This window comes from Patagioenas fasciata, chromosome 4 (assembly GCF_037038585.1).
Source record: "Patagioenas fasciata isolate bPatFas1 chromosome 4, bPatFas1.hap1, whole genome shotgun sequence".
Classification (NCBI taxonomy): domain Eukaryota; kingdom Metazoa; phylum Chordata; class Aves; order Columbiformes; family Columbidae; genus Patagioenas; species Patagioenas fasciata.
In genome coordinates this window covers 21814344-21839697 of record NC_092523.1, presented here as the reverse complement: position 1 = coordinate 21839697, position 25354 = coordinate 21814344, and positions in this window count along the sequence as shown.

Sequence of the window (25354 nt, the reverse complement as noted above, 5' to 3'; positions counted from 1 at the left end):
CTCAACACTTGGCAAAGCATACGCTTCCAATGGCAGGTGGATTAAGCCTTGATGAATTTGGAAATAGAAATATTTCTAAAAGAACTGTGTAAAAAGTTTCCCATCTAGTTATTTCACTTCACCTCCACAATTTATTTTTGGGAATTATTATATGGTTTGAAATATGGTTCTAAAATGTAATTGAAGGGCTTATTTGCTTTTTTTTTTTTTTTTTTTTTTTTTTCCTGTTCTATAGTATGTATTAGACAGAATATGTGTGCTACTATACATGTTCTGGTGGCTTGAATTCAGAAGTACAAAGGACAAAATGCATCGCCTGATCTAGTTTATCACAGACAAAGCAATAATTATGAGATTTTGAAACTAGGTTATGAAGATTATGGAATTACATCACTAGTTCTTGCTTCTCTTTAATAGGACTCCCTCCTACCTTTTTAATACATGTATTTGGAACGCAAGGCTCAATGAGTCTTCACACCAGGCTTTGCAGTCTGACTTTGAGGTCTGACATCCTGTCATCTAATTATGAGTGATGCATACTAGGTTATTGGCAATTTCATTTTATGTGAAGGAACATGACATCTTCCTAGATCTAGTCCAATTTTCACTACTCTGCTGAATGATAATACCTGCCCCTGAGGGTTGCCCAAGTGGAAAAGAAAACTAAACTCTAAGAAAAATACTCTATGGCATCTCCATCTTCCCTCTTTACTGTATATGCAAAAAGTATTATTTACAAGAAGTGAAAGTGGTTTTACGAGGATTAACCATGGAAAACATTAATATATGTCACTACATAAATTTAACAGAACTTTTACAATGTGTACGATGTTAAATACAATGAATAAACAGCACGATAGCAAATGCAAAAAAAGCATGACATTTTCTAGGAAACCTAAGTACAATATTTAAATGTAATTTTAACAGAATTAAATGAAATCCTTTGAATTATGCATTGTTAGGATGCATCAGTCTGTATCTTGAACAGGCCCTGAAACATTTCCCAATTGAATTCCACAGCAACAAACATAATATAATGCATTATAAAACTGCAAAATGTCTGTAATAGAAAATTACTTTCTTGGATAGCAAGATTAACATTATCATTTGATTAGCAAGTGCCAATACTATTTTGGATGAGATTAGTTTCCCTTTAATTACCCATGTGTTCACAATTTAAGGTACTTCATTACTTGTATATTTCTAACTGTATCCATCTCTCCCATCACACCTTTCCAATTACAATGAAAATGGTATAAACCCACATTATTATATTCACATTTTAATTTTAGTATAGCTATTAATCTTTTCCTAAGCCCTTAACCAGCTGAATGGATATTATGACATAGGATTTTTCTCCACTAAACACTCTCTTCCTTCTGACTAGCGACTCTTTGTTGTTCTTTTTTCTTGGAATGTGGTTCAAAGACAATTCAGATTCCATCATATATGTCTTGAGACAAACGTTATATTTGTATTGTCAAGGTAAAGATGTGTATTTTATTTAACAGTTTTCAATGTGTTTTGAATGCATCAAGTTTTTTTTCCAAATTAAAAACCAGTAAGCATTTCAAATGTGATACATAAAATTTAATGCAATCATCTGGAAAATACAGGGACAAGGCATTGATTAGTTATCATATTCTATTTTAAAAAATAGAGGATAATTAATTTCAGTAATGTCAAAACATTAGGACTGCCATTAGAAATGATGGGCAACACAGGCTACATTCAACTCACTGAATTATGTCTTGTCCATAACCTTTATATTACATCCCTTTCACTAGACCTTGTGAAAATTCGGACTTGAATTTTGAATAAGACTTTCTATCAACTTTCTTTCACAGAAAATTTCTTAAGTAAGTAAGTTTAAAGCATTTTATTTCAATGAAACTGAATTTATTTGTGAAACACTGCTTTGTCAAAACAAATTAACCAAGCAAATAAGGTGCTTAACTCCTGAAATGAGATCCTAATGTTTAAATTGTTAGACAGTTTTGATACTCACAGGCAGATCAAAGAAAGAAAAATGGCTTGACACCTTAAACCATGTGAATTTAATGGGAGTTCATATACCTTTATAGAAATTAGCTGACTAAATAGTCTTCACCCAGCTGTAGATGTCTGAATCCCGATCACTCAATGTCTTATATCTGTGGTAATTTTCACCTCGGATTTTGACCACAACTTCTGGGCATGTAGGCAGTCTCAGTAGAACTCACATCACAAAATAAGAAGTAATGGAGTATTAATCCGTGGTTGGAGGTAATTCTGTTGCATATACTTCAGCAGCACTAAAAATTAACACTAAGTAATAATGGATTTCATTAACTGCCTTGGCCAGTAATGTTTCTGTTCATCTTCTAAATATATAAATATTACCTGCTGATCAGAGTATTTCCCTGCTAGTGTGATCTAATTAATATGATTTCATCAGTATGAGGGGATAATCTCTGAGAAAAAATCTGGCTTTCTCTTTGAGAATAGTTCCACATTATATAAATAGTTCCATATTTACTGAGAATGTGATTGTCTGGACAGCCCATATTGCATTTATAGCCCTTGGAATCTCAGACCCACATTCCTTGTCCTATGAATATTTAGGAAGGAGAGCACCAGACACGCAAACATAAAAGAGACTGTCCTAGAATAAACAAGAGCCTGTGAATGGGCTTGAATATAAACCTGAACAAAACCTAAGCATAAACATTAATCTCACCTCTTCATAAATGTTTCACCTACAGGCTAATTGGTTTTAATTCTGATGCAGAACATTAATCTTTTAAAAACCTGAGTATTTGTGTGGAACGGGGGAAGAAAAAAACAAAAAAACCTCAACAAACAAACAAACAAAAAACAAACAAAAAAACCCAAAACAAAACCAAAACCAATTCAGCCAAATCTGATAATTATTTTTTTATCTTGATTTCTGAATTCAAGTAGAAAACTAAATGTTTAGAAACTAATAAAAACTTTAGATTCTTGTCAACAAGTAACAGAAAATGAGATAGAAGTGTATTAGATTAAGTAGTTTTCTAGATTAGTGCATGCCCAGTCAAAAACATTTGCCATTTGATCATTTGCTTAATGTCCATATCAGAAAAAAAAATATGAGATGCTGTTATTCCGAGTTGGGACAGCTAGAATATACTGGTTAATTTGCTTATTATCCATAGCTCATCTTTACTTTGGTTCAGGACCACCAGGTCTTCTGTGTAAATCCTGACACTATCTACTTCACTATTTCATGCACACAGTTTCCAGCGGCTTATGGTTTGGTGGAGGTTTTTTTGTTTGCTTGTTGTCTTGTTTGTTTGGTTTTTAAAATTTATTTATTTGTTTATTTTTTGTTGTTTTTTGTTTGTTGGGGTTTTTTTTAGAACTAAAATGTGCAGAATCTTTCTGCATACTCAAAAGATATGGAACCATTTGGAAGATTATCATAACATAGAATACCCACTGAAAAAGTGAGTTAGGGTGGTTATTTTATCACAACAGACTTATGTATGAGTAGATGAGAACAACATACTGGTACCAGCAGCTGGGATGGAAACTCTTACAGCTCATGCTTTCACAGGTGTGATATGCAGGCAATACTGTGTCATAAAATTGGACACCATTAATCATGGCTGCAAAAGAAGGGGAAATATGTCATGACAGCTTTTCTAAAAGGACGCAGTAAAATATTTTCCTTTCTCCCCTCCACTCTGAAGACACACCAGTTGTCAAATGTCTTAGACAGGCCTTCAATGCATTCAACAGTAGTTTTATTTGCTTCTTATCTTCAAATATCTATTGTAAATTACTGTTGGAGCTAATCAGGAAAGAAATACATATATAATTGTTTTTCATACTTTATGAATTAAATAACAAAATAAAATCAGTTTCATCCCTGATAATCTCTGAAATAGTCTTTGATAACTTTTTCAGAGATCCTCTGTTCTTTTTACATGTCTATACCTTTTTATTTGAGCAAGAAAAAAATAATTTGCTCCCCGGTATTAGACTGAATATAATTTGTGAAACTGATCCAATGCATCACTTAATCACACTGTTCCTGTTGCCTCCTTGTAGATTAACTACAGGTCTGGTAGATTAATTGTTCTTGATGGAAACAGAACAAACTCATTTTCTTTGTCATTCTTCTATGAAGTTAAGCCTCGGTGATTCTCCTTTCCTTTTATTCTGTCACTTTTCTTGTTTTTCATTTTCTCTGTATAAAAGAGTTTCTTGCTGTATAAAAGGATTGAAGACTTTGAAGTATGATGGCCAAACTTGAGTCAATAGTATAAAGCTCTTCACTGAGTAGACAGTTAGCATATAAGACTGTATGTCTGAGATGCTCACTAGCGATCACTGGAAGCAGGACTTTTAACTTTCAGCAGTACAGAACATACTTAAAACCTGGTTGTCTACCCCAAAAATCTCCAGCATAGGTTAGTATAATGCTTGGCCAGATGTGCTTCCAAGTACATGTAGGTGATTCTTCAGTAATAATGTATTCATATCCTGTGAAAACACTTGATTTATCAGAAATTCCACCTTGTTTGTGTCATTCCAGGCAAATTATACATTTTAACTTGATGTCCAGTTGGGAAGTCAAAATACTGCAAAAAAGTTAAGTAATAAGAAGAAGCAAAACTTAATGAAAGAGGTCTCAGTAGTATACTCAGTAGTATTCACTAGCAGTAGAGGTATCACTTTACCTAGCCTAAGATTTGTCAGTTAGTGGTTCTTATTTATCTGATAGGAGCTTCACAAATACCATTTGTAGAATTGTTCAGAACACTCTATTTTTTGCATGCTGAAGTTACTGTACTGTAAATCAGTTGAAAGGTTTTGCTTTCATTGACTTATTTTTAAAATCACAGAAAAAAAATAAAACAGACATCATATGAGCACAGTGTATAAAGTCTGCTAAGAAGCTACCACTTTCATCTGGTAAAGTGAATGTAATGTTAGCCAGCTTTCTCTACATTTACATGCTTTCAGACGTGAAAATAACCTAATTTTCCTTACAAGTAAAGGGGAAAAAAGAAAGGAAACTCTACAAGTCTAGCTTTCCTAAACTCAACCTCTCTGAGACAAATTTAAATAAGTAATTACTTTATAGTTGGACAATTTCTTCTTTGAAGGAAGTTACAGTATTGATATCTAAAATTTGTAGTATTGATGCAATCAGAATTTGAAAAAAAAATAAATGAATCAACTTAAAATCAGAAAAATAATAAAAATGTATTTTGTTTCAACATTCAGTTACATGTATTAATTATGTCTAAAAGTTCTTCAGTCTTTCACTAAAAAATTAACCTATTTGCTTGCAGCTCCTCAGTGAAGGAGAGCATTTGAACTAAAAGCGTTAGTCTCAACTCTGCAATTTATATAAAGACTGAGATGAATTTTGGCAAGATAGCATTTTTGTGCTTTGTTAAAAGTAGGTAACAGATGCAAAAGATTGAAACAAATAAAGATTAAGTCTTATATTTAGATGAGTCTAATAGAAAGATGTTAACAAATCAGAAAAAAATATGTTTATTTCTCCAAATAAAAATCATCTGCTTTAATATACTGTGTATCAAACTGCTAATTCAAAATTAATCTTTATTATTTTCTAATAAAAAAAGCTTATTTTATTTGAAGCTTTATTTTGCAGATACATATGTGAACATATGACAGTTCCTGCAACCTGTGAGGTGTGAGTGTAGTCTTTTAAATCAATATATCAGACTGGAATCAAACCGTAAGTATTAATTTACTATGTGAAGGTGTGAGTGTAGTCTTTTAAATCAATGTATCAGACTGGAATCAAACCATAAGTATTAATTTAGAAATGCTTGAAAAACTCCATAGAGTTAAATATCAAATACTTGCTGAAAGTTCCTTGGAGTGGAGATATTAAATTAATTTTGTCCCCTTTACAAATTCCAGCCCTAATATTTTCTAGATACAGAACAGGTACTGTTGAAATCTCTTAGAGCCTTGTTTTACTTTGATTCAGTGTCGTATTAGCCCTACAATGATTTAGAGTACAGGTACCAATTTGAAGATTTATGAACAAACAAACAAATAAATAAATGTCCCATAACTGAATCCAGTTAATCTGGACCCCAAGAAACCCAACTAGGAAAATAATCAGCAAATGGAGCCAGTGTAAAATATTTCAACAATTGATAAACAGCAGTCATATAATTTGAATGGAGACAATTTTTGTCAAAATCATTCTAATAGGTAACCAGTGTTAACTGTAGCTTACTAGGACCTATTTCCAGCTGTGTATTCCTGTATGCATTTTGTAAAACTTCTCTATTCTCTTCTTGCCACTAAGCTAACAAAACAATTACATTTTTATGCTGTTTAAAAAATAAAACAAACAACTTTTTCTTAGTATGCACCTTCCAATTCTTGGAATTAAATAACAGAATTTATTAGTACTAATGTATTCTTATGAGCATCTAATAAACAGGAAAGTTGTCTACCGGGCACTGTTCTGCTTTGTGCCGGACACATTTGTACAAATTTCTGGCTTATCTTTGTTGTTTATCTAATTTGATTACAATTTTAATAACGGAGTTTGTGTTCTTAAAAATTAACCTGTAAGTGTCTGGGAATGATTCAAAATAGTTCTCAACAGAAAAACCTTTTTTTTTCTTAAAAAAACTCGGAAGTTTAGTATAGTCACATGTCCATTTTGATTGGGTGTTTTAAAATAGCAATAGAAAGGAACTTGAAACATGAAAGTGACATCAATACCATGGGGAAAAATCACTTTCTGGTTTGAGATTATGTCTACTTTTCCATCTGTAGCAGCAATTAAAACAAATAAAAGGAAGAACAAGGAAGAAAATATGCAATGCAAACTGTTTTTTTTTTTTTTTTTTAATTGGTTTATCAAATATATCAACCTACGGTATATTTCCTAAGATTTTCTGTTAGCATTTTTAAGTTATGTCCAATTTCAGTTTAGGACAGAGTTCATCCTTGCCCACATTTATCTGAGTGTTTAGGCAAGTCATAGATGCTTTAAAAATATTGATCACAGACACACTATCTTTCAGAAATTCTGTTAGGTTTTGCTAAAAATCTTCCACCTCTGTAACCTAGCTCCTCTACTTATTTTCTCATGCATGAGAGAAACACTCAAAACATGGTTCTCTATTCTGGAATTTCCTTTAGTTTTTCAGTTAGTACTATAGGTTGATAAAGCATAAATATGTCTTAAAGAGCAACTTTCCTTTATTTTGATCTTTCTCCTCCTAGAACATACTCTATTTTAGCAGGTCCAAATGGCTTCAGAAAAATGTAGACATAACATTTTCCAGTACTGCCACGTTTTACTCCTGTACTCTCTGCCCATAAGGACAGATGAATTTTGGTATACCACTGTGCAAATACACACATGTAACCTCCATACCAGAGCTACTTGTACATTTGGCCACCTCACTGTGCTCGTGTGCACTATGCCTGAAGGCACCTGTGTGTCTGTGGGGGTTTTAGCTTTTTTCTTCAGATGATTTAACTCTTCAGTTGGATTGTGTCTCATTATTTTCTTGGAGTCTAGATACATTTATGGAATAAAAATGTAAGTCTATATGTATTACAAAATGCATTGCAAACAGTCTTAACCATCTCTGTCACTGAATAAATTTATTATGTTTTCCTGACTGTATCTTTCAGAAAATCCATTTAGGACCTACAAACTGGTTATAGACAAGCAATCAAGTTGTCAAGCTTTACAAACTAATTCGCTTAAACTCTTTTTCTGTAACTGTCTGTATATCTAGTATAAGCCTAAAACAGATTCAATCTAGATTACTCAGTGAAAGATAGTAGGCTATCTCAGATTTATCTTAGAGTAACATAGGCAGTTAGCACGGAACAGCTCATGCATGGTAATTTAATGCTCCAGCATGTCCTATGGCAATTTGTATGTGCATTTGAATGCAGAAATATTCTTATGATTGCAAAGCACATAAATGTTGTGGGGTTTTTGTTTGTTTGTTTGTTTGTGTTTGTTTTTATTAAAATATCCAGATCAGCACTGTCCACAAAGTGTCTGAAAGAGACTTCTGGAGGTCATCTGGTCCATCTGCTCAAGCAAGGCCACCTGGAGTAGATTACCCAGTACCAAGTACAGGTGTCTTCTGAATATCCCCAAGGAGAGAGGCTCCACAACTTCTCTGGGCAACCTATGCCACTGCTCAGTCACCCTCACAGCAAATTAAGTGTTTCCTTACATTCACCTCCTGTGTTTCAGTGTGTGCTCATTGTCTCTGGTCTTGTCACTGTTACTGCTGAACTGTTAAACACAGGTGCTGTGGTTCCATTTGTAGCTGAAGAAGATTAAATCATATACTTCAGGACACAACTGGAAGTGTAGAAGTTGTATCACTTCCTGGTTTTCCTACTAAGCGTATATCGTAGAGTTATTTCAAGACATATTTAAAAAGCATGGCGGCTAAGAAGTGATATATAGTTGTCTCTTCTATCTCATGCTATAAAGACATAAGCTATGGAACTTCACTGGGAGGGGTAAATAGGAAAACAATGCATATTTTTTCCTTTCACACAGAATCACAGAATGTTAGGGATTGGAAGGGACCTCAAAAGATCATCTAGTCCAATCCCCCTGCTGGAGCAGGAACACCTAGATGAGGTTACACAGGAAGGTGTCCAGGCAGGTCTTGAATATCTCCAGAGTAGGAGACTCCCTGGGCAGCCTGTTCTAGTGTTCTGTCACCCTTACAGAGAAGAAGTTTCTTCTCAATTTTAAGTGGAACCTTTTGTGTTCCAGTTTGTATCTATTACCCCTTGTCCTATCATTGGTTGTCACCGAAAAGAGTCTGGCTCCATCCTCATGACACTCACCCTTTATATATCTGTAAACATTAATAAGGTCACCCCTCAGTCTCCTCTTCTCCAAGCTAAAGAGACCCAGTTCCCTCAGCCTTTCCTCATAAGGGAGATGCTCCACTCCTTTAATAATCTTTGTTGCCCTATACTGGACTCTCTCCAGCAGCTCCCTGTCCTTCTTGAACTGAGGGGCCCAGAACTAGACACAATATTCCAGATGTGGCCTCATCAGTGCAGAGTAGAGGGAAGGGAGAACCTCTCTTGACCTACTAACCACCCCCCTTCTAATACACCTCAGGATGCCATTGGTCTTCCTGGCCACAAGGGCACAGTGCTGGCTCATGGTCATCCTGCTGTCCACCAGGACCCCCAGGTCCCTTTTCCCTACACTGCTCTCTAATAGATCGTTCCCCTACTTATACTGGAACCTGGGCTTGTTCCTACCCAGATGCAAGACTCTACACTTTCCCTTGTTATATTTCATTTAATTTTTCCCTGCCCAACTTTCCAGCCTGTCCGTCTCTCTGGCTGGTGGCACAGCCTTCTGGTGTATCAGCCACTCCTCCCAGCTTGGTGTCATCAGCAAACTTGCTGATAGTACACTCTATTCCCTCATCCAAATAATTGATGAATATATTGAATAATATAGGCCCCAGTACTGACCCTTGAGGCACTCCACTCAATACAGGCCTCCAACTAGACTCCACCCCATTGACCACGACTCTCTGGCTTCTTTCTTTCAGCCACTTTGCAGTCCACCTCACTGCCCGGTCATCCAGACCGCACTCCCTCAATTTGGCTGTGAGGATGCTGTGGGAGACTGTGTCAAATGCCTTGCTCAAGTCAACGTAGACCACATCCACCGCTCTGCCATCATCCATCCATCTTGTTATGTCCTCATAAAAGTCTATGAGGTTGGTCAAGCACAACTTCCCTTTGGTGAAGCCATGTTGACTGCCCCTAATGACCCTCTTGTCCCTGATATGCCTTGAGATGGCACCAAGGATAAGTCACTCCATCAGTTTCCCAGGGATGGAGGTGAGGCTGACTGGTCTATATTTATTTAACTCATGGTCAATTTTACTTGAGAGTTAGGTTAAAATGATATCTGGTTTGGAAAATGTTTTGTACCACTTGGAAAACTACCACCATTCTTACAGTGATGCACTTTTCCAGTTTGTCTTACACAGGCTTCTACCATTTTTGTCCATTAGTACTTGCCTGTTTTCTTTCCTGTCAATGCATAAAGTAAAATTAGATCATTAGTATGCATACCAGAATCAAATCATCAATTGATGATTTGTTAATTTCCTACACTGCAAAATGGATAAAGCATTATGATCATGCTATGGTTGTCAAAGTCACTAAGAATACTTGCATAGCATAAATAAATTGTGCTTTGAACTATTTTGCACTTTCATACTGTGTGTTTGGAAGATCTGTATATGCCATAAATTAATAGGTAGATCCCTATATATTAAGCAATATATTTAGAGATAAAAATTAAACATTTTTTTTCATTAAAGTTATTTAATTGCACACGGAGTGGACACTTAGAATTCAGGGGACCAGCAGAGTGTCAGAAGGTACCTGAACAAGTCTGATGTAACATAAACTGCATGTTATGCTTAAAATACTCAGTCCTAGAGTAAATTAATTATCTCTCTCGAAACATAAGTTGTTAAAAATGCACTTTGTTCTATGTTAATGTTCTCTGCTTCCTCTAACAATGTTCTTTGCTGTTTATATTCTTCTCTATCGTATGTCCACAGAGGTTTCTTCACTTCGACTGTCATGGACTTGGTTTTAATTCTTTTTACAATAAACATATTTTTTTCAAATATATATTTTAATAAAAATCTGCTACCCACCTCCCAAAAGTGTCTCTGTTGCTTGTTCTGATCCATCACTTTTACAATTACTTGAAAAGACACAAAAATAATCTAAATACTGATGTATTTATTCTATACTAAATGGTCATAGAAAAGAAATGGAAATAAAGAATACTAAAGGTCACAGTTCTTCATATGAAACCAGACCAGAGAAGTAAAAAGGCTGGGAAAAATTAAGGCACCACTATGGCTTCTTTGTGGAATAATTACAGGGTCTTCTACAACAATCTTTCCTAAGGGATTAAGTTTACACAATTTGCTCAATGTAAATGAATGAATGTGTCTCTATAAATAATGTAACAATTATTTTTAGTACCATGTACAGAGCAAGTCTACAAGTAGATACCACTTTTTTTTTTTTTTTTTAAATTCCTTTTTTTTCATTTTGTATTTCAGCAGAGGGATTACTTGAGAGCTATTTGCAACAAGCTTGCCATACTTACAGATTGAAATGTGAGCTCCGTAAGCTCAGTAAGCAGCTGCTGATGTTTTCTGTTAGTAGACCATGGTTTCTGGGAAGTCTTACATTCTCAAGAAGAGGGAGCCAGCAATGGAAAAAAGCCAAAGTTAATGAAGAAAGTAACTAGGATAGTACTGTAAGGACCTGAAAAAGGAAAAAATATCATTTTACTTCTACTTATGCATTCTAAAATAGCATCCTGCTGGGCTGTTACTGTTGCTTGATTATTGTTTGATTATGGTTTTATTATTCAGTACCAGTAAACAGAGGTACAGACAGTTCTCCTTTATGCTAATCTCGTTCTTACTGAGATTTTCATAAGTGTGGAAGTACCATTAGGATTCCACAATCATTCTAATTGTGCTTTCCACATATATTCTCTGAACAGACTGGGAATGAAAAGTTAACTGTGCACACTATATTGTACTGCAGGACTTACATATACTGTCAGGTGTCAGGATTTTGAATTTACCTTACAGTGGGGGAAGGAATTGTATGTCCCATTGAAGTATCTTATACTGAATTCTATTATTTCACGTTATAATGGCCCCTGGAAGCAGAACAGAAAAGGAACATTTCTGAAACTATCCTTATTTACTCAGGAAGCTTTAGATTCACTCCTTAAAGTCTGTTAAAAAGGAGGACAAAAGGAACTGAAAGCCATCTTTCCTTACTTGTTTACAGAATTAACTGGGTAGAATATTTATGAAGCAGGAATATGATCTTATCTGTCTATGAGAAGGGCTTCGGTATTCAGACTCTTTATTACTACTAAGAATGTAGTTAATTCTATGTTTGTAAAAAACCAACACAACCAAAACCAAAACCAAACTATAACTCAAAATATAATTAATTTTTAATATAAATGCTGATGAATACCATAATAAATATTTACATCAATGCATTTTGCATATTGATTTTAAATGGCATCTAATTTCAGCATCATGTCACAGTTCAAATTGATTCTACTGTAGCTTTTAGTTATTAAAAAACAACAATGAATGTTCTGTAAATGATCATGGCAGTTTCCAGTTAATGTTTATGCCGTCTTTAGGAAGGTTATAATATTTTGATTAACATGAGAACAGTGGACACTGCACTCAGTAGATTCAAAATGTTTCAGTGAGCGAGTCAACTCATTATATTTTGTAAAATTTACCTTCACTGCTCTGGGGTTTTACCAGGTTTGGCATAATGTCCATTCCTAACATTACAGGAATCTCATCAAGTTCATCAAAGGTAAATGTGAAGTTCTGCACCTGGGATTCGGAAACCAGCTTCACACAAAAAAGACCTGGAAGTTGTGATGAAGGTTAACATGAGCCAACAATCTGCCCCTGTGGAAAAAACAAAAACAGAAACAAAGCAAACAAAAGAAACACAAACACAAAAACAGAAAACAAAACCAAAGCAAAACAACAACAACAACAACAACAAATAAAAACCAAACCCCGAGCCTACAGCTGCATCAGGAAGATGATTGTCCAGCAGGGGTAGGGAGGTGATCCTTCTCCTCCAATAAGTACCTGCAAAATATATCTGGAGTGCTAGTACTGGGTTCCTCAGTACAACAGATGCATGGATGTACTGTATAAAGTAAAGCAAGAGGCCACAGGTCACAAATATTATTAGGGAGCGGAAGCATCTGTCATATGAGTAAATTACAAGAGAGCCGGGACTGTTTAGACTGTAGAAGAGAGCTCAGAAAAATCTTATAAAAATGTTTAAATATTTGATGGGAGTGAGGAATATGGAGCCTTCTCCAACATCAGTCCAGTCTTCAAAAAGGGCAAAACAGACAATCCAGGAAACTACAGGCCAGTCAGCCTCACCTCCATCTCTGGAAAACTGATGGAGCAGCTCATTCTGGACGTCATCTCCAAGTATGTGGAGGAAAAGAAGATTATCAGGAGTAGTCAGCACAGGTTCACCAGAGGGTAATCGTGTTTGACCAACCTGATAACCTTCCATGATGGTATGACTGGCTGAGTAGATGAGGGAAGAGCAATGGATATTGTCTACCTTGAATTCAGCAAGGTTTTTGACAGCATCCCTCACAACCCCCTCATAGACAAGTTCAAGAAGTGTGGGCTGGATGAATGCACAGTGAGATGGATCATGAAGTGGCTGGCTGGCAGAGATCAGAGGGTTGTGGTCAATGGTGCAAAGTCTATTTGGAGGCCTGTAGTTAGTGGGGTTCCTCAGGGGTCAGTTAAGATCTAGTCCTATTCAACCTATTCATCAATGACCTGGAATGAAGAGACTGAGTGTACCCTCAGCAAGTTCGCTGATGATAGCAAACTGGGAGGAAGGGGTAACACACCAGAAGGCTGTGCTGCCATTCAGTGAGACCCGGACAGGCTGGAGGACTGAACAGAGAAGAATCTGATGAAATTCAGCAAGGGCAAGCGTAGGGTCCCGCACCTGGGGAGGAATAACCCCAGGCACCAGTACAAGTTAGATGTGGACCTGCTGGAAAGCAGCACTGCAGAGAAGGACTTGGGAGTTCTGATTGACAACAGGTTTGACCATGAGTTAACAATGTGCCCTTGTGACCAAGAAGGCCAACGGTATCCTGGGGTGCATTAGGAAAAGTGTGACCAACAGGTCAAGGGAGGTTATCCTCCCCCTCTACTCTGCTCTGGTGAGGCCACATCTGAAGTACTACGCCAATTTCTGGGCTCCCCAGTTTAAGAAGGATAAGGAATTACAGGAGGGAGTCCAGCGGCAGGCTACAAAGATGATTAGGGGCCTAGAGCAGCTTTCTTATGAAGAGAGACTGAGAGAGTTGGGTCTGTTCAACCTGGAGAAGAGAAGACTGAGAGGGGATCTCCTCAGTGTTTATGAATATCTCCAGAGTGAATGTCAAGAGAATGGGACCAGACTCCTTTCAGTGGTGCCCAACAGCAGGATAAGGAGCAGTGGGCACAGGCTTGAGCATAGGAGGTTCCATCTGAATATGAGGAGAAACTTATTTCCTTTGAGGATGACAGAGCATTGGAACAGGATGCCCAGAAAGGTTGTGGAGTCTCCTTCTCTTGAGACATTCAGGACCCACCTGGACACATTACTGTGCAATCTGCTCTAGGTGAACCCGTAGATGTGTTGGACTTTTGATTACAGTGTGGAAAACAGATCACCTTATCAAATAATATCTACAAGCTAATGTCAATGTCAATGTGAAAAAAATGCCTGTTTCCCACTGAACATACGGTTTTCAAAATGGCATCCCCTTACTTTGGATGTTCTCCCTACCTTTGTCTGTACAATAGCAACTTGACTACATTCAGTGAACTGTAACACTTATCGAGAGAAAATAATCTTCTAGTAGAAACAATTATGTAGGTTTTACCACCTATGAAGAATGAACACGTTGAGCTATTCATATGGCAGAGCATCTGAACTTTGTGAAATAAGGAATCACAATGCATCTTGTTCTTCCTGTCAGAATAAAAGGGAAAATAACATGTCAGCCTTCATAAGATGTGCCTAACTGAAGGAGCAGTTTTTCAGCTGTGGCCTTGGAAAGGTATGAGCCATGATGGGACATTGTTATTGACAGAATACATATAACAAAACTTGTGGAGAGTCTCTGGCTGTGTGCTGTGAACAAGCCAGAGCTTGATGCGGCTGTGCTACACGGAAGGATTTCCCTGAGACACCAAAGACAGAAGGAAAGTAAACAGAAGCTGTTCTGCCTTCGACCCAGGCTGCAGGAGGGGCGTCACCGCTGCACATGAACAGTCTGTGAACAGTGCCCTGCAGCTAATCACCATAGTGGGGGGGGATGAGTGACTGTAAGTGTAACCAATTGTAGCCTGCGCTTGCCGCATGGCCTTTTGGTATAGAGTATATAAGGCTTGGAAAAACGTGGTCTCGGGGACATTGATATTCAGTGTTGTTTAAGAGTTCATTAAAGAGTACGGATGGCAAATTCACATTGAATTAGACTCTTTACTCTCACCCGGCCCGCCCGTTCGATCAAAGAGCTTATGCCGGCATCTGCATTCATCGAATTTATTTTTACTACAAAAATTTATCAAGAAAAACGTCTTAACACACCATCCCACAGCAAAAGAGTGAGATCCAAATATGTAAACTCTATACCTGCAACACATAATCATACATATGTTTAGTCATTCAAAGATCAGAATTTTTAGCAACTTGGGTAACTTTCCTGTTGTTACGCTACTCCCTCCTGTTCTGAATGATTTTATACAAAAATGGGCAAAATCAGAGTAGTAAGCTGAACAACCCCCCCATTCAACTGTCCATTGAAAGAGAAAATAATTTCCTCCTAGAGATACAGTTCAAGCCCTAAAGCAAACACTTTTGTTTGAAATAATATTTTGATGAAAAGTGAAAATCTCTGAGATTGCATTGAGAGCTTGTGCTAAAGTCATTACTACCTTCAGCCATCTTAAGTGCTTTCTGAATCTCCTTGTAACATACAAATCTTTAGCTTTATTCATGGGATATTTTAATGTATTTTTTCTTCATTTGTACATTACATTTTCCAAACAGAGCTTGGAACTGCATGCTGGTAAGCCTTGCTGCTTGACTTTTTTTTTTTTTTTTTTTTTTTTGTTTTCTTTGTTTTTCACCTTGAGGGAAGAATTGGCAGCAAATGGCTAATGTTGCATGAGATTTATATCTTCAGCAAGATCTTTTTGTTTCAAACTACTTTGAGTGGTTTTTGTCCTTAATTCTTGCACATTACATTTCTGTAAGTTTTCTATGTGACCACTTCTTCAAAACAAGTTGTTTAAAACATCCAACTTGGTTGGAATGCTATTGTTCACCTCATATTATTTTACAGAACCACTTGCAGAAATGTCCTCACTGATATAGGTAACTGATAATTTCAACTTTTTGAAAAATTATATCACTATTTTCTTTTCCAGCAAAGAACATTTCCACTCCTTTAAAACATATAAACACAGTTCTGCTTTTAAACAGAGTGTATTACACAGAACAGAGTATACCGAGCTAGATTCTGTTACTATTTTGCAGCTAGTAAACATGTATTGACTTTTTTTTTAGGTCAGTATTAAGCTTATTGACTGGAGGATTTAATATGTATAGTATTTTTCCAGAATCAATATGGTGACCTTAGGGGGGGGAAGAAAATGTCTTTGAGTCAACTAAATAACAATGTTCTCTGTTTGTGCCAGAAACCTGCTGATATTTAAACACATCTATGGTGAAAAATTTGGAATGTAGTTACTATTAACAGCTCATCATTCTTTGTCTCCTGGAAGTCCAAGAAAAAAAATTATGACACTTGTTAATACTATCTGATGCTACAAGTCCTTTTCCTCAAGAGGCAATTGATGTAACATGTGAGTCCACAGACTTTCATTTCAGATAAATTATATTTTATTTTACGGTTTTAACATGTGAAGAGTTCCTTCCATTTTGCTTGCTAGTCACTAGTGCAAGATGCAATCACCTCAAAGTACTTGGATAGATGCTTTGGAGCTCCTGTCCAGTTTGGATATTTTGTAACAGGAAGGATCAGAAAACTTAATGAGAATCCCATCAATTCTTTGTGTTTGAAATCCCCATTAGTTTATTAAATAAAAGAACACAATCCAATAATGAACAGAACAGAACAAAATTAGAATGGAATAGAATGGAATAGAATGGAATAGAATAGAATAGAATAGAATAGAATAGAATAGAATAGAATAGAATAGAATAGAATAGAATAGAATAGAATAGAATAGAATAGAATAGAGGAGTGGGAGGAGTGGGAGGAGTGGGAGGAGTGGCTGACACGCCAGAAAGCTGTGCCGCCATCCAGCGGGACCTGGACAGGCTGGAGAGTTGGGCAGGGGATAACCTGATGGAATTTAACAAGGGAAAGTGTAGAGTCCTGCATCTGGGCAGGAACAATCCCAAGTTCCAGTATAGGTTGAGGCATGACCTATTAGAGAGCAGTGTAGGGGAAAGGGACCTGGGGGTCCTGGTGGACAGCAGGATGACCATGAGCCAGCACTGTGCCCTTGTGGCCAGGAAGGCCAATGGCATCCTTGGGTGTATTACAAGGGGGGTGGTCAGTAGATCGAGAGAGGTCCTCCTTCCCATCTACTCTGCCCTGGTGAGACCCCATCTGGAATATTGTGTCCAGTTCTGGGCCCCTCAGTTCAAGAAGGACAGGGAACTGCTGGAGAGGGTCCAGCGCAGGGCAACAAAGATGATTAAGGGAGTGGAGCATCTCCCTAATGAAGAAAGGCTGAGGGAGCTGGGGCTCTTTAGTTTGGAGAAGAGGAGACTGAGGGGTGACCTTATTAATGTTTATAAATATATAAAGGGTGAGTGCCACGAGGATGGAGTCAGGCTCTTCTCAGTGGCAAACAATGATAGAACAAGGGGCAATGGGATCAAGCTGGAACACAAGAGGTTCCACTTAAATTTGAGAAAGAACTTCTTCTCAGTGAGGGTAACAGAGCACTGGAACAGGCTACCCAGGGAGGTTGTGGAGTCTCCTTCCCTGGAGACATTCAAAGCCCGCCTGGACACATTCCTGTGCGACCTCACCTAGGCGTTCCTGCTCCAGCAGGGGGATTGGACTAGATGATCTTTTGAGGTCCCTTCCAATCCCAAACATACTGTGATACTGTGATACTGTGATACTGTGATACTGTGATACTGTGATACTGTGATACTGTTAATAGAATAGAATAGAATAGAATAGAATAGAATAGAATAGAATAGAATAGAATAGAATAGAATAATGTTATTTGCCACCTTCTCTCATATTGGTTTTGATGTTCTGCTTTAGGGAATATGCTTACTTTTACTCAGTTTATTATGAAAAAAAAAAAAAAGAAAAATGAAATATTCTGCATTTTTCCAAACATCTTATGTTGCACTGAATTAGCAGTGTTCATAGCACATCGACCTCCAGACTGAAATAATGTGGTACACAGTGGAAATAAATGCTTTTATAAAAGCATCTGGCAACTTTGCTATTCAGTACTGATCTCTTTACAACTTGATATTATCATGAACACTTTCATAAAGATACAACATCATAATTTGTGAAATAATTGAAGAATCAGTTTAAATGCTTATTTTTAACGTATGTAAATTATTTAGCTGTGGTAGTCTCACCACTGTAAAATAACTGACTTGTTGATGTATAGGATAGAACATCTTTAGGGAACAAAAAACAAGTTGAAAATACCAATTTTTCTGTTAAGTACCTCAGAATCTCTTGGGATGAAAATGGAAACAAAAGAGCTACAGAGAAGTCAAATGGAGCACCCTATGATGTCCTAAAAGCCTATTTACTCTAAGAGAAAAATATAAGGGGAGAAGACAATGTGGCTGTAATAATCCACAGTACACATGCTGTTGCTGAGATACAGTGTATTTCTTGAGGAAAATACTTTGTCAGTATGTAATATGTAATAGGCAAAAATAGCATGTACAGAAAGAAGAAAAAAATATTTCTTTTTATACCTTTTTTTTTTCCCCTGTTGTTGGTTACTTGGTTGATTTTTTCTTCACCACTGGATGTAAATAGATTTGTCCTTGTATATTTATCTAAATGACACCAAAAGGAATTGAAAGGTAGGTTTGATTTCATTACAACATGGAATAAACCATAAAAAGATCATCAGAATTTGAGTCTTACTCTCTAAGGGCCTGAGCATATAGATATAGTGCTTTACCTTCCTTTTTTGCCTTATCACCTTATTTTTCCTCTCCCTAAAACCTCCATCTAAGTACAGGCTGCTATCTTTACTCACCTCTTCAGCAAACATTAATTAAAGCATTAATAATGAGGAAAGTGAAAACAGAAAAGAACTGTATGATGGCAGGTGAAAGGTTAATTAGTGACAGGTTCATTTATGCTGACTCTAGCAATGGCTGATAGCATGTCTAGCAGAGAGCAATAGAGTGAGGCAGCCACACAATAGTCTCCTACAGCATCTTCCTAGTCTCCAGCTATTTTGGGCAGAGACACTTTTTGAGCCAGAGGTATTTTCTTTGTATTTGAAACTCTGGATCAATTTCCTCTCCTGTGTTTGTCCAAGCTGTCTGTTGATCCCATGTAATATAAATTACTACAAGGCAGGTTGTGATTAATATCACTCTGAGACAAATACGGTTTGTTTCAGATGTTCTGCAAAACAATTCTGAATATAATACTCCGAACACTTATTAATAAGAAGAGATCCTTTTTTCTTTCTTTCTTCTTCTTATTTTTTATTCTATTTTATTCTTTATGTTGCACAGATGACATTGCACTTACTACTTCATGTAATTCAACCGCATGTTGAATTACAGTGTCTTCGTGGAGTGATTTGACCAATTACATTAAGACTGACAGCTTCTGTAAATAATAATAAAGTTCCATAGCAAATGGACCTTAAATTTGATTTTAAAACTATATTCCGATGTCATAGATATTTTCCTATAATTACATGCAGGAAGGAGTAGGAAGAATTCTAAGTATATAATTGATAAATACATAAAATGCATAGATTGAATAGCTATTTCCTAGTTGTCATAAGCAAATATATGAGTCTCTGCTTGATTTCTAGAAGAAAAGAAAAAAAACCCCTCATTTTGTGATGCAGCTTAAAAATTAATTCTAAAAAGAAAAGTTTATCTCTTAAAGGAAATGCAAATTAAGTAAAGAAGATGGCTTGTACCTATGAGCTCAGTTACCTTGACAAATGTCTCTAAGATTCTCTTAGTCAATCAAATCTGTATCACACAGTATTCTCTATTAATAGAATTGCACATCACCTAACATGTTGAAGTGTTGTAACCAAAATGAATCTGAAAGGATGTTTATACTGAATACTGTGATACAAACAAAATATGCATTACAGTTAGGTTGTATTTACACCAGCAGTCTTGCCTTGGGTGCAACATAATCCAAGCACACATTGAAAAAAATCTCTTTCAAAATATCTATTTTATATTCGGGTTTGTTGCATATACTTGTTTTCTGAAATTTAAAAGCCTACACATGCAAATCTAAGTATGACTAATCTAGTGAAATTTCCAGTCTCTAAAATTAATACAAATTCGACATAAACAAAACAATAGATAGTATATTACCAAGTCTTAAATCTATGTAGATTGTTCTTTGTTTTTCTTTTGTTCTGTTTTTCATTATTCCTTGTATTTAGTTTAAGACAAGATTTGGTGAAAAAAGAGATGTGGACATTTAGACACATCATATTCTCACCTGTGTAATCCTGCTTGATATAGACAATCTACTGTTCCTGATAAAAGTTAAGATCTACTGAAAGGTACTGAACACTTCTTGTGGACAGTCTAAATTTGATAGAAAAAAACAACAATTGCTTCTCTACCCATAGACAGTTTTAGGAACTTGCCCAGACTATTTGCATTAGACCACTCTTCCCCCTTCACAAATAGCTAGTGCTAACAGTCTGTGTTTTCTTATTCATTTTAGTGATTAAAAAAAAACCAACACCCAAAACAAACCAATGCCACCACAAGAAGAGGAACCAAAGAAACAAACACCCCAGGGAAATAGTGGAAGAGGAAAATCATATAACACAGCCACCACAAACTCAGCAGTTGCATAAGGGGCTGAGTGACAGCAAATATGTAAAAAAGATCTGAAAAAAAAATAATTAATTGATATCCAGTGTATTTTTTCCATTATACAAGAAGTCACTAGAAATTAACTAAAACTTTTTTATTTTTGAAAATAGTAACTTTTAGCTAGAGTTCAGAAAATAACTGATATAAACATGATAAAAGTCCATCCATTTATACATTTAAATTAAATAAAGAATAGTCTTAGGTAAATAATGTTTATTAATGATATGTGTGACAACTATAAAAAAATAAACCGATGCATTAGAAAAAAAAGTGTCTGAATGCAGCACTTTTAATGGAGATGAACACTGCACCTTCATTAAAGCAGTATGAACTGCTGCAAAATTAAAGGTATATGATTTGATTAAGGTAACAGTTGCAGGTGTTTCTGTGAATTTTGAATTGCTTTTAGAAACTATATTTTGATGGGATTATTTAAGGTAACTTTCTTAGTTTCTCAGCCATAAGGCCTGACCTTTATGATATTTTGACTGGGAATATTCGTCACCTTTGATCTGAATACTGAGATAAAAGAAATAATGAGATGTTGAGATTATAGCTGATATGCAGAAAATAACCTAATGCACTGAATAGGAAGATATTTACAGAAATAACAAATGAATGAATAAGTCAATGGATGGAAGGTAATTAGAATGTGCCAAGACCTTTTTTTTCAGAGGAATAAATATATTACGGTGGTTTATAGTCATTCTCTGCTGAAGTAAAGCAGCAGGGAACCTCTCCCACTTCTTTGTGCATGCTGAAACTGGCTGGAAAGATGAGTTTTAATGTTTCTGAGATGATGTTTACAAATTCTTCTCATGAAAATCACACAGTACTCGTGCAATATTTGAAAATCTGGATTAAATAGGATCTTAAAGAAATTAGAAATTATTTTGTATACCTCATTCTCAGATCCTCTCAGGAATTACTTATTTTGCCTAATGACAAAACACAACAAAACAGAAGAAATATACAGCACACAGTGCATGATGGTCATAAAAGCATAGCTTGAAATATAAAACCAAAATGGACAGAGTAATTCTCTGTCCTGGTTTTGTGAAAAAACAAGTTTCTCTTTTAGTGAATTTTGCCTGTCAGCCAAAGCCTCCATATTAGCTGCATTTTCCTGGAGAACCAGACACATGTTTTGGTAAACCTAGCAATGGAATGCAAACTTATTGATAAGTACGGATGGACATCTCACGAGAGGGGCAACGAGAAACCGGTGACCAAGAGACTGACCAATGGTGTATAACATTCCATTCACACAGTATCACAGTATCACAGTATGTTTGGGATTGGAAGGGACCTCAAAAGATCATCTAGTCCAATCCCCCTGCTGGAGCAGGAACGCCTAGGTGAGGTCGCACAGGAATGTGTCCAGGCGGGCTTTGAATGTCTCCAGGGAAGGAGACTCCACAACCTCCCTGTGTAGCCTGTTCCAGTGCTCTGTTACCCTCACTGAGAAGAAGTTCTTTCTCAAATTTAAGTGGAACCTCTTGTGTTCCAGCTTGATCCCATTGCCCCTTGTTCTATCATTGTTTGCCACTGAGAAGAGCCTGACTCCATCCTCGTGGCACTCACCCTTTATATATTTATAAACATTAATAAGGTCACCCCTCAGTCTCCTCTTCTCCAAACTAAAGAGCCCCAGCTCCCTCAGCCTTTCTTCATTAGGGAGATGCTCCACTCCCTTAATCATCTTTGTTGCCCTGCGCTGGACCCTCTCCAGCAGTTCCCTGTCCTTCTTGAACTGAGGGGCCCAGAACTGGACACAATATTCCAGATGGGGTCTCACCAGGGCGGAGTAGAGGGGAAGGAGGACCTCTCTCGATCTACTGACCACCCCCCTTGTAATACACCCCAGGATGCCATTGGCCTTCCTGGCCACAAGGGCACAGTGCTGGCTCACAGTCATCCTGCTGTCCACCAGGACCCCCAGGTCCCTTTCCCCTACACTGCTCTCTAATAGGTCATGCCCCAACCTATACTGGAACTTGGGATTGTTCCTGCCCAGATGCAGGACTCTACACTTTCCCTTGTTAAATTCCATCAGGTTATCCCCCGCCCAACTCTCCAGCCTGTCCAGGTCCCGCTGGATGGCAGCACAGCCTTCTGGCGTGTCAGCCACTCCTCCCAGCTTAGTGTCATCAGCAAACTTGCCGATAGTACACTCAATTCCCTCGTCTAAATCATTAATGAATATATTGAATAATATTGGCCCCAGTACTGACCCCTGAGGCACTCCACTAGATACTGGCCTCCAACTGGACTCCGCACCATTGACCACCACTCTCTGGCTTCTCTCTTTAAGCCAGTTTGCAACCCACCTCACTACTCTATTGTCTAGACCACACCTCCTCAATTTAGCTGTGAGGATGCTGTGAGGGACTGTGTCAAAGGCTTTACTGAAGTCAAGGTAGACCACATCCACCGCTCTGCCATCATCCATCCACCTTGTTACATTCTCATAAAAGGCTATGAGGTTGGTCAAGCATGACTTACCCTTGGTAAAGCCATGCTGACTGCCCCTAATGACCCTCTTATCCCTGATGTGCCTTGAGATGACACCAAGGATAAGCTGTTCCATTACTTTCCCAGGGACAGAGGTGAGGCTGATCGGTCTATAATTACCCGGGTCCTCCTTCTTGCCCTTTTTAAAGACTGGAGTGACATTTGCTTTCCTCCAATCCTCGGGCACCTCTCCCGTTTCCCAAGACTTGGCAAAAATGATGGATAGCGGTCTAGCAATGACCTCAGCCAGCTCCCTCAGCACCCGCGGGTGCATCCCATCTGGACCCATGGATTTATGGACGTCCAGACTACTTAATTGTTCCCTAACCCAGTCCTCATCGACTAAAGCAAACTCCTCCATTAACCTGGCTTCATCCGGGGTCTCAGGGGTACAGGGTTCCCCAGGACAGCCTCCAGCGGAGTAGACAGAGACAAAGAAGGCATTCAGCAATTCTGCCTTCTCTGTGTCTTCTGCCACCAGGGCACCCACCTCATTCATCAGTGGGCCTACATTGCCTCTGGTATTAGTTTTATCTGCTATGTATTTGAAAAAGTTCTTCTTGCTGTGAATACTCACGTGAATACTTCATATAAAAGTGGGAGATCACAAGGATCTTGTCCCTTTTTTCCTTCCCTTCTGCTTATGGCCGACATTAGGAGAGGACCTTGCTGGTCGTCCCTGTGAACTGAGGCCTAGTGAGAGACTGAATCCAGCTCCGGTTGGCTGCAGAGTCTAATCCAGGACTTTGGGTGCTGGCTCTGCAGTTGCTGAGACTTTCAAGATTGGTTTTGTATATTTTGTATTATTTTCTCTATTCTTATTAGTAGCATTAGTAAAACATCTTTAATTTTTCCAACTCTCTTCTCTCTGTCCTTCTTTCCCTCTCGATCGCCTGTCCTGAGTGGGAAGGGGGGAGAGGGAGGGGCAAAAGGGGGAAGTGGCGGGGAGAGGAAGTTAACAATACGTCTGCCAGGGTTTGATTGTCACCCGCAATCTTAACCCTCGACAGATAAATGGCGCCCAACGTGGGGCAAGAGAAAGGGGTAAATTTGTAAATTTTTGGCTTTTCTACTGCTCTGACGTACCTTTCAATTTTCTTGGCACGATGCCAGCTCACAGAGTTTTGATACTTGCGCGTCTGTTTGCTTCGGATATTATTTAGTGGTATTAAGGCAAAGTGAATTACATTGATTTAAAGATGTTATGGCATAAGTTGTATCAGTTATTTTCTGCATTGTGCTCATTGATTCCATATCTGTGTCGGTGTTTCTTTCTTGATTGAAGTATTCATTATATAACAACAAGAAACTGGACAGTGGTCATGATGATACTCTGTGGTTTGACACTGGTTTATTTCATTATACTGCAGCCGTTAATGAATTTCTACTCGATTTTGCTTTACCTTGAAAAACCTCCAGGAGAGATTAAAGAGCAGAACGGCTCTGTATTTGCTAATTGATCAAGCAAATCTTTAGAAAGGCTGACTAACCATACTTTTGTTTTTTCTCTAGGACAGTTTGCAAATGTTTTAGAGAGCTTTGAATATCCTTGGAGCTTTGATAGAACTGTGATGGTGTTATCTGTTTTGCTGAATGTGTGTCAGTTTGTGCTACTGTTAAGAGAAATGAGGTTCAATAGGAGATTTGCATCTCTTTTTAGCCCTGAGATTTGCGGTGCGTCTTCGGAAGCTTTAGCAGAAAACACCCCTAGCCGCTCCAGAAAAGACAAAACAGCCAAAGCTGCCGCTGCAGCCACTGCCCCCCCAACTGCGGCTTCACAGGCTGAAGCTACAGCTCCTCCGCAGAGCTCCTCTGCCAAGGTCGCTGCAGATAACGTTACCTCTCCAGCCTCAAAGGCTAACAAGGCAGCCCCCCCTTCTTCACACACTGCTCACTGTTGCTGCTGTAACCACAGCAATCACAGTGACAGCGATTCAGACTCGAGATGAATCAAATGATGGTGAACCCATATCAGCATCAGCTACCGGTTGTAAGAAAGTCACTAGAAAGACTACCCGTGCAGCAGATGATGGCACAG